Consider the following 9,656-nt stretch of genomic DNA (forward strand, 5'->3'; position numbering starts at 1 on the left):
TTTGTAGTGACCTTTAATATTGTGATGCCAGCAAAAGTTTCTCTGAGGACTTAAAAATTCATAGATTTTTGGGAAGCAAATGGAGACAGGATGTTAAAAAGGTGCATACATTCTCAAGATTTTCTGCAAGCTTTCTGTCAGTAGATGTGTTATACCTGCTCTGTAGGATTCCTGAGCTGCTTTGCCACTCCACCCCTGCCTCTTGTCTCCCTTGTCCCAGCTTAAGAGCCCCTGTAATGTGTCAGCCAGAGTCAGGTCAGCCATTCTAAACCTGGGCTGGGGGATTTAGTACTTTACATCCTCAGTGGCAAGATTTTGCCTTTGCCCTGCACCCCAGTAGGATTGAGGTTTGATGTTTTTAGACCAGGTTTATGTCTGGTTTATTGCATATACAAGATGGTTTAAATTTGTAGCCTCACCCTGCACTCTCTGCATTTATTTTAAATGCACTGTAATCAAGAGCAAGGCATATGTTTAGCTCCCCAGAAGCAGAGCAAACCAGACATACAGAAGACATTTGTTTATACCTTTACTTCCAGGTAGTTCATCTATATAGCAATTTCTGAAAAGTACTTTCTGAACAGGTTTTCTTTTTTCTGGTTTATATTTCATTTATTTTACCTCCTTGCTGCCAATCCTCATTCAGGGAAAGTTTATCTCTCCATAGATTAATATTGTATCCTCTAGGAAAGAGCTGAGACATTACATGTTTTGAGTGCCAATATGATAATGGCCAGTGTGCCTCAAATCACCAAAAATGGCCTGGAAAAATGAAGGCTTTCAGCCTTGGGAGACCTCAGAAGTGAAGATTTTTCCTATTTCAGAAGGGAAAACCCATTCCTGAAAGTAGGAACAAGCTTTCATCAGGACCTGCTACATTTAGATCTGGAGCAGGGTAACAATTAAGATTCGCCTAGTCCAGCAGTAAGAAGTAGGATTGGCAGAGGAAAGTTGAAAATCTGACAAAAGGAGTAGAAGGATACTTGATCAGTTTTTTTCTGGTCACTGAAAAGGAGAAGTAAATGGAAAAAAATTGCAATGGTCCAAGGTTTCTGAGCATCAGTGGCTTCAGCAAATGACATTCAGAATTACCCAGCATTTACTGTTTGTTCATAACCCTAAATATGAATGATCTAGCAAATCTAGAGAAGCTCCACAAAGACCAGGCCATGTCCAGCTCCCCTCAGCTCTCCCAGGAGTCTCAGAAGCCAATTCTCCTTAATCACCCTCGTTGTGATGGTACTAAGGCTGGAGTATCCTTTCGTGAAGCGCTGTGGCTACCGGAGGTTGTTTGATGTCTCAGAGGATTTGAGCAAGGATTATGAGTGGGGGAACTCGATTGGATGGGAGTGCAGATGGTCCCTCCACACAAGCTTATTAAGCATTTTAAAGAATTCTTTCCTGGCAATGAATAGGGAAAGCAAAAAGTATCTGTAGATCAGGCTTTTTCTTTTGGCTTTGATGAGAAGTGACCTGTACCAACAATATGGCTGTTAGTACTGGAAGCAGATTGTGCCATAAATCATAATTTTCATTGACTTTTAAAAGTGAGAGTTCCAGCCATCACAGCTGCATAGGATTATTTCCTTTGGATCTCCCTTTGAGGAAAAGTCCTAGTCAATTTTATAAATGTCTGAAGCCCTTCCCTATATGGTGCCATGGCTTTGGCTCAACTCTTGGTGGAACTCAGCCCTTAAGATAACTCTTACCCTTACTGCCACCATCCAAAATTTAGGTCTCAGTTGCTTCACTTGTAAAAAGAAGACTAGATTATCTCTAAGGCTTCTTTTAGCTCTAAACTCTATGACTTTATGATCAACTGTTGTATTTAGAGAATGTGCCCCTTTTATTAATTGAACTGATCAAACTGATTTGATTTTCCTTTTAATTTCTCCTAGCTCAGAATTCTAGAACACCGCAGTCCCTTCCTGAGTTCATCTTGTGCCTTTGTAGGGGACAAACTAAGAGCTTTAGAAGGAAGTGAAAGAGGGAGCTTTTGTTTTAGTAGAAAAAGCTCTGGATTGTAGTTAGAAGACATGGGTTTTTGAATCCTGTGACCTAGGGCAAGATTTTTCTCCTCTTTAGGCTGGAGTTTCTTCCTTTGTAAAATAAGATTTGACAATATGACCTAAAGAACCCTTCTAGCTGAAAATTATACGATTTTATTTATTTTTAAAAGAACTTCTTATTGTTGGTGAATGTTTCATCCTCAGTACCTGATGGCAAATCAGCGTGGGAGACAAAAATTTGTTCCTTATTAACTCCAAGAAAATTCAGGATGCCTGATAGTTCATCCAGCTCATCAGAATTCAGTTGTCCTGGGAGGTAGGCATATAAAACACCTCAGACTAGTGTCAGGTCATTTGTCAATGAAAATAAAGATGGGATAGATATACATGTGTGTCTTCTGTAGTCCCATATGATTCTGAAAACTTTAGAACTCTCCCCAGGGAGGTTTCGGAATTGCCCTATCTGCTTTATCCTCAGATGAATTGTGGGTAGCTGCCCATCTTTCTGCCCCTAGGTGGCCAGGCAGCTGGAAAGAAGCATTCTCTGGTACCTCCTCATATTTATGTTTTAGCTTGTGCCATCTTCCTTTGAAACCTTCCTACTGGAAGTGAATGAATTTTCAGCAGTTAAGCTATTGATGGTAGTTCATTCTTTGATCATTGAGTGGTGTACTGATATGAAAGAAAGGATCAGGGATCATCCTGAATAGAAAAGGTGAAATCCTGAGTCTAGTACAGTAGAAGCAACCCGGGTACAAAGAGCCAGAAGACCTGAGTTCTAGTTCAGGCTCTGTGACTAAATAGCTGCATGCCCTTAGGCAAATCATTCTCCTGTTTGGAGGTCAGTTTCTTTAGCTACAGAATGAAGTTGGACTAGTTGGTCTCTAAGGTCTCTTCAAATTTTGATAGTCTCTATGCTAACATTCCTTTCTGTTCTAATATTCTTGTTGTGTTCTAATCCCTTCCAGCTTTGAAGTTTTGTGAATCCTTATCCATTTACTGTTGCTCATATTGGGGGAAGACAGGAATGAAGGGATAACCCAAGGTTTCTCTCCAAATGTGATCCAAAGGGAGTATGTGCAACAGAGGTAGTAATCAAGTCACCCCTGGTTTTAGAAAAAGTTCCCAAGTTCTGAGTCACACAAATATTTCTTCTTGAAGGAAGGCCTTTGCACTGATATGAGGGCAATAACTCAGTAACTATTGCTTGTTTGTTAAATAAGCAATTCATGTTACTTTTCTTCCTTCCTTCCTTTTTATAAAACCAAGCAAAATTGTTTCCCTGGACACTGAGTCAGTGACTGCTTGGGGTTGCCTGCTTCTCTTGGTGCACAGGGTGAGAATGAGGTTGGGTGGAGAGCAGACCTGTTCCTCTTTGCAGTTGGAGTACTTGAATCTATGCCATGGGCTAGAGCCTGGCAGTGCAGCCTCTGCTTCTGATGTGGTTGGAGGAGATCTTGCTTATATCTTTTGGCCAATTCTGGCCACAAGTTCAGTCATTTGTCACATTCTTTCTTTGAAACTGAGACTCTGTGGGTGTAAGTGTGCACCTGGAGGTGGATTGAGTCTAATTCTGTGTTTATTTTGACAAGATATTTATTTTTATAATGCATTTTATAACATGGTGTGATGAAAATGTGTTGTTTTATTATGCATGACTGTCTTACACAATAAAAATCTATCTTGGGTTGAGTGTGTGTGGAGGTGTTTTAGTGACATGAGTTGAAATGTAAAATGGCTCCATCCAGCTCTAATACTCTTGTTTCTTAATGAATAGGCTCATTGTTTCAGTTCAATTAAACAAGCATTTATTAAGTGATTACTATGTATGTGTGTACTTACGTCTTGGAGAATACAGTAAAAATAAAAAGAATCCATACCACCAAGGAGTTTCAGTTTTACTGGAAGTAATTTTAGGGATCAGTTAGTCTAACTCATGACCTTCAGAGATGAAGAAACCAAGGAGCAGAGATGCATACAGAGACTCACAGTCCCACATTGAGAAAGGGGTGGGACCAGAAGTGGAACCCAGGTCTGCCTGCAAGCTTATTATTTTTCCATCATACCGCACAACCTCTTACGACTCTAAATGGTTAGATACATCCCATATATATCTAGTTTTGCATTCTGAGGGGAACAGGGGAAAAAAAGTAGAATATAAACCAAATAAATCTTGGATTGGAAAATGGTCTCGTGGTGGTGCAAGATGCTTCCTGAATTTTAGCTAGCAATCACACCTAAGGAAGGTCACAAATTCCTTCAGACACAAGTTTCATACTTTTGTAAGCTCCAAATGGTCCAAGAGTGAGGAAACATGAATGTGGGTCCTATTCCTGCTACCAGCTCACTTTTGTGGCATGACTGGTGATCTGCCAATTGTCCCATTGGTGAAACTTGGCAGAAGACTTTGCACCAGGGCTACCAAGGAGAAAAGCTACATTATAGGGACCTTCACAGTGCCCTTCATGTGTGATATTGCAGATGGGATGGGGCAGGAAATGCTACTGATCTCAATTGCTGTTTGGCTCTTCATACCAGGATTCCCCGTTCCTTTCTTTCATATCAATACACCACTCAATGACCGAAGGATGAACAACCACATCACTATCAGTAGCTTAATCCCATTTCATTTCCACTGTAATGTTTGTGAAGTACTTTCATTACAACTATGAAGTGGGTAGTACAAAGATTAGCTTCATTTTAGAGATGAGGAATGAGGCTCTGAGAGGACAGTAAGGTGGAATAAGGCTAAAAAGTCAGATTGGACCAATTATGGAGAGCCTCAAATGCCAGACTTTCTTCATCTGAAAAGCAACAGGGAGCTAAAAAAAGGTTTTTGAGTCGGGGAGTAACGTCAGAAAAAAGTGAAAAGTGCCAATGTCCATGTTATCATATTTATGTCCCCCATGTCCAGTTCATACTGGCTGCTAAGAAATCCCATTTCATTTCCACTTTAAGGTCTGTGAAGTACTTTCATTACAGCTATGAAGTGGACAGTACAAGGATTAGCTTCATTTTAGAGATGAGAAATGAGGCTCTGAAAGGTTCAATAACTAATCTGAGACAGGATTTAAACCCAAATGTCCCAACACTTTAAATCCAGCACTCTTTCCACAACACAAAAAGGGCCTGACTATTTCTGGTTCTTTCTCTAAAGCCTAACCAGGTTAAAGGCAGCACAGTAGATAATGGGGGAAGATGGCTGGACCTGAAGAGAGAAGGAGGCCCAGGTTTGAATCCTAACTCTCTCCTTAATGGCCCAAGTGATTCTCAACAAGTCAGTGTTATGTCTGTGGGCCTCAGTTTTCCTCTTACTGTAAAATGAAGATGCTAGATGACATGGTCTCTAAGGTCCCTTTCACCTCTAAATCCTGTGACCCTAAGTGGACTTGACATCTCCTTAAATGAACTAACATTTCCTAGTTCTCTTCTATATACCTACCTACCATAGATACGTAGAAGAGTCAGAAGATGTGGATTTGACTTTTGTTTTTGACATTTGCTAGGCATGAGACTTGGGGCAAGTCTTCAGCTATAAATTCTATCATCTACAATCTCTGCAAAGCTCAATTTCCTCCCCTGTAAAATAGGGATACTAATATTTGGGGCAGTTAAATGGCACAGTGGATAGAGGGCCAGGCCTGGAGTTACTTACTAGCTATGTGACCCTGGGCAAGTCATTTAACCCTATTTGCCTCAGTTTCCTCATCTGTAACATGAACTGGAGAAGGAAATGGCAAACTACTCCAGTATCTATGCCAAGAAAATCCTAAAAGGGGTCACAGTCAGATTGACTGGACAACAAACAACACTGGGGTGCTGGGGAGAGAGAGAGGAGCAGCAGCTAGTAGCCCAGTTTAGCCAGAACAAGAGAGTACATTGACGAGAGTAATGTGGAATAAGGCTCAAAAGCTAGATTGGACCCATTATGGAGAGCTTCAAATGCCAGACTTTTTTAATTTGAAAAGCAATAGGGAGCTCAAAAAGATTTTTGAGTAGGGGAGTAATATGTCAGGTCTGGGGCTTTAGGAATATTATTCTGGCAGCTGTGTAAAGGATGGATCAGAATGAGACTGGAAGCAAAGAAACCAAATAGAAGGCTATTATAATCATCCAGAGTAGTAATGATTATGGCTTTAAGTGGGATGGTGGTTATGTGAGTGGAAAGGAGGGAATGACTAAGAAATGTTACAGGAGAAGAAGTGACAATCTTGGCATGGCAAATGACTGGATAATGGGGAATGAAGAAGAGGGAAGAGTCAAGAATTTCCAGTTCATGAAGCTGGGTGACTACGATGGTAGTCTCCTTGATGAAAATAGAGAAAACCTGGTAAAAGGGCAAGTTTAAGGGGGAAAGGATAGACATGAATTTACGATGTCTATGAGACACGTGGGTGGAGGTCATTGATGCAGGTCCAGAAAGGATCAGGAGAGATTAGGGATAGTTAGATATCTAGACACTGACATTTTTCTAGCTAATCTGGACTATTCACCATTCATGCCTTTGCTCACATCATTCCCTCTTCTTGTAATTCAAGCGTTGTATTCCATAAGCATCTATTATGTGCTAGACACCATGCCAAGTGCAGGAAATGCAAAGGCAATAATAGAACAGTTTACATTCTGTTTAGGGAATAAAATAACATATGGAGGTACATAAATCCAAATTTTAGAGGGACAGGGCCAAGGAGTTGACAACGAGCACATCAAACCTGAGGATCAGAAAGGCCTTAAGAGGTGGCCCCTGAGTTGAGTCCTACTGGAAGCCAGGAATGACAAGAGGGCTGTCTGTAGAAGGCCCAGTGAATTTCTACCTGTTCTTTAAAACCTAATTCAAGCCACCTCTTCCAAGAGGCTTTGCCTGAAATCTTCCATATGACAACTACCTTCTGCTCTTAACCCGCCCCTGGCTTTGTATTCTTTGTATTCTATTGATGGGTGAATGCCATTATCCCCCATTTGTCTAAAAGCTACAGCTGCTAAGTATCTCCTACTATCGTAGCAGGCTAAGGGATTGAGGTGGAGAAGCATTGCTAGACATGGTTAGCCAAGTCTTCCCTGGCTATCATTGGCCTATTGTTCTGATTCTCAAAGAAAAGCTTTGTTTCACAGTCTCTTGTGGAACAACTCATAAAGTCATTTGCCCACAGTGTCATGACTTCAGTGTCTCTTTCATTGCCTCACATCAGCATACTCAATGGCAGGGATGAGGCAGAATTGAGAGGTAGTGTAGAATAGGGAAGAGGGCCCAGGATCTGAAGTTAGAACATCTGGGTTGAGAGCTCAGGTTTGGCTACTTGTCAGCCGTGCGAATTTGGATAAGCCACTTACCCTGAACCTTAGTTTCCCTGTAAAATGGGGAGAACACTTTCCACACCAACCTCACCAGGTGGTTGTGAGGCTCAAATTACATACTACTTACAAGATACTTCATAAATCTTAATAGTGCTAAAAAAAATGCCAGCTATGATCATTACTGAGTAGCTGACTATCCCAAAAGTTTAATTAAGTACATTATAGATACCAAACATGCCTGTGGCATTTGGACTAGTTCTTAGTCATTTTCCTCTTTATAATGGGAGGATATGTCTTCATCATTACAGAGCAAAGGATGGGCTGACAGCTGACTAGAAGGCAATAGGATGATGCTACCATGACAACAGCTGATGAGTCAGAATGTTTTCATGGTTTAAAGTGATGGCACCTCTGATTTTATTTATCCATAACAAAGCTAATGGCTATGTATAAGGAAGCCTTTAGGTACAGCTTTCATCAGATACTTAAGTAAGCTTTACTGTTTCCCATTCTATATATAGAAGGGACAGAGTGAGGCAAGGTATTTCATCTATCTATTGACCTACACACTAAAGTCTTAACATATCTCTGTGGCTCTGTACTACCTATCATGTACATACTTCTGCCTGACTTCTGATACCCTCATCTTCTATCTTTATCTCAATCTATCTAACCTTTTCTTACACTGCTCATTACAACTTCCTGCCCTGCCAAAAGCCTTTATTCCAACAGGTCAAATGTCCTGTCTTGGGAACATGAAGCTCAATAATCAGAAGGAGAGTGGTACCTTTGGTGGGAATAAAGGTATTTGCAACTCCAAGCTTTTTCTCATATTGTTTCTCCTACCTGGAATAACTTTTACTCTCATTTTTCTGCCTATCTAAATCCTAACCCCATGCTCTCTTTTCAAAAAGGGTCCTTCCGTTCTTCTAAGTCCACAGCTTAGGGGTCTGTCACCTTAACACCTTGCTTTTCCTCACCCCACATACCAGATCTTGCAGCCCATTTCTTTGCAGTCCTAGAGCCCTCATCGTTTCTCACCGAGACTACTTCCACAGCTTCCTAATTGGTCTCCTTGCCTCTATTCCCTCCCTTTCCCAACCAGCCTCCACACCATTCCTAAAACACAGTTCTGACCATGTCACTCCCCTACTCAAATTCCAGCAGTTCTTGGTTACCTCTAGGATCAAGTACAAAATTCCTCTTTTTGGCATGTATAGCTCTTTATAACTTGCTTTCAATCTACCTTCCTGGTCTTATAAATTCTGCCCCCTTCATGCTTTCTCCAGTCCAGGCACACTGGCTATCATGTTGTTCACCACACCCAACATTTTATATCCCATCTTGGTGTTTTTGCACAAGTCAGGCCTCAGACCTGAAATGCATGCTCTCCTCAACACCATCTCTTATAATCCCCATTCCCCTTCAAAACTCAGCTCAGATACTGCCACCTTTCTTGATGCTACTGAGTGGCTAATAGTCTTCCCCCAATCACTTCATAATCATTATGGGCATCCTTACATATGTACATATCATCTCTCCCAAACAAATGTAAGCTACTCATGGGCAAGGACAGCTTCATTGTTGTCAAGGGTCCTGTCTTTTCTTGATATTCTGCACATAACAGGCACTCAACATGTATGTGCTCAACTACTCATCATAATACCCTTAAGGTCAAAGACTATGGTATATCTCTTTGTATCGTCCTTAGCAACCCACACAGTGCTTTCAGTCATGTCTGCAGGTCTGACTCTTTGTGACCCCATTGGGGGTTTTCTTGGCAAAGACCGCATTGGGGGTTTTCTTGCCAAAGATACAGGAATGGTTTTGTCATTTCCTTCTCCAGATCATTTTACAGGTGAAGGACAGAGGCAAACAAGGTTAAGTGACTTGTCCAGGGTCACATGGCTATAAAGTGTCTCAGGCCAGATTTGAACTCAGGAAGATAAGTCTTCCTGACTCCAGGTCCCATGGTCTATCCACTGAGCCACCTACTTGCCCCTAACACAGTGCTGCATACATATTAAAAGAGTTCATGTTATGTTGCTTTGAGTTATATTTCATTGGTATAGTTAGGCTTTTCCCAAATGCAGATAAATCCTTCACATCTTCTGGTCCTACTACTCTGGTACTTTTTTCCTACAAACCTTTCACAAGAGGAGGATACCTTCCCTTTTGTTTAGTACTCCGCAGGTACCAGTGTACAGCTCAAAAGGTTCATCTGCTATCTCTCATTCCTGCTTCGAGCAGTCCTACTCCTTTGCCATTCATGTTTATTGTACCATCATCAATGTGACTTCAGAACATACCAAACCTGATAAGGTTGAACTGTTTAAGGAAAAGCCTGTAAAA

This window comes from Notamacropus eugenii, chromosome 1, assembly GCF_028372415.1.
Source record: "Notamacropus eugenii isolate mMacEug1 chromosome 1, mMacEug1.pri_v2, whole genome shotgun sequence".
Lineage (NCBI taxonomy): Eukaryota > Metazoa > Chordata > Mammalia > Diprotodontia > Macropodidae > Notamacropus > Notamacropus eugenii.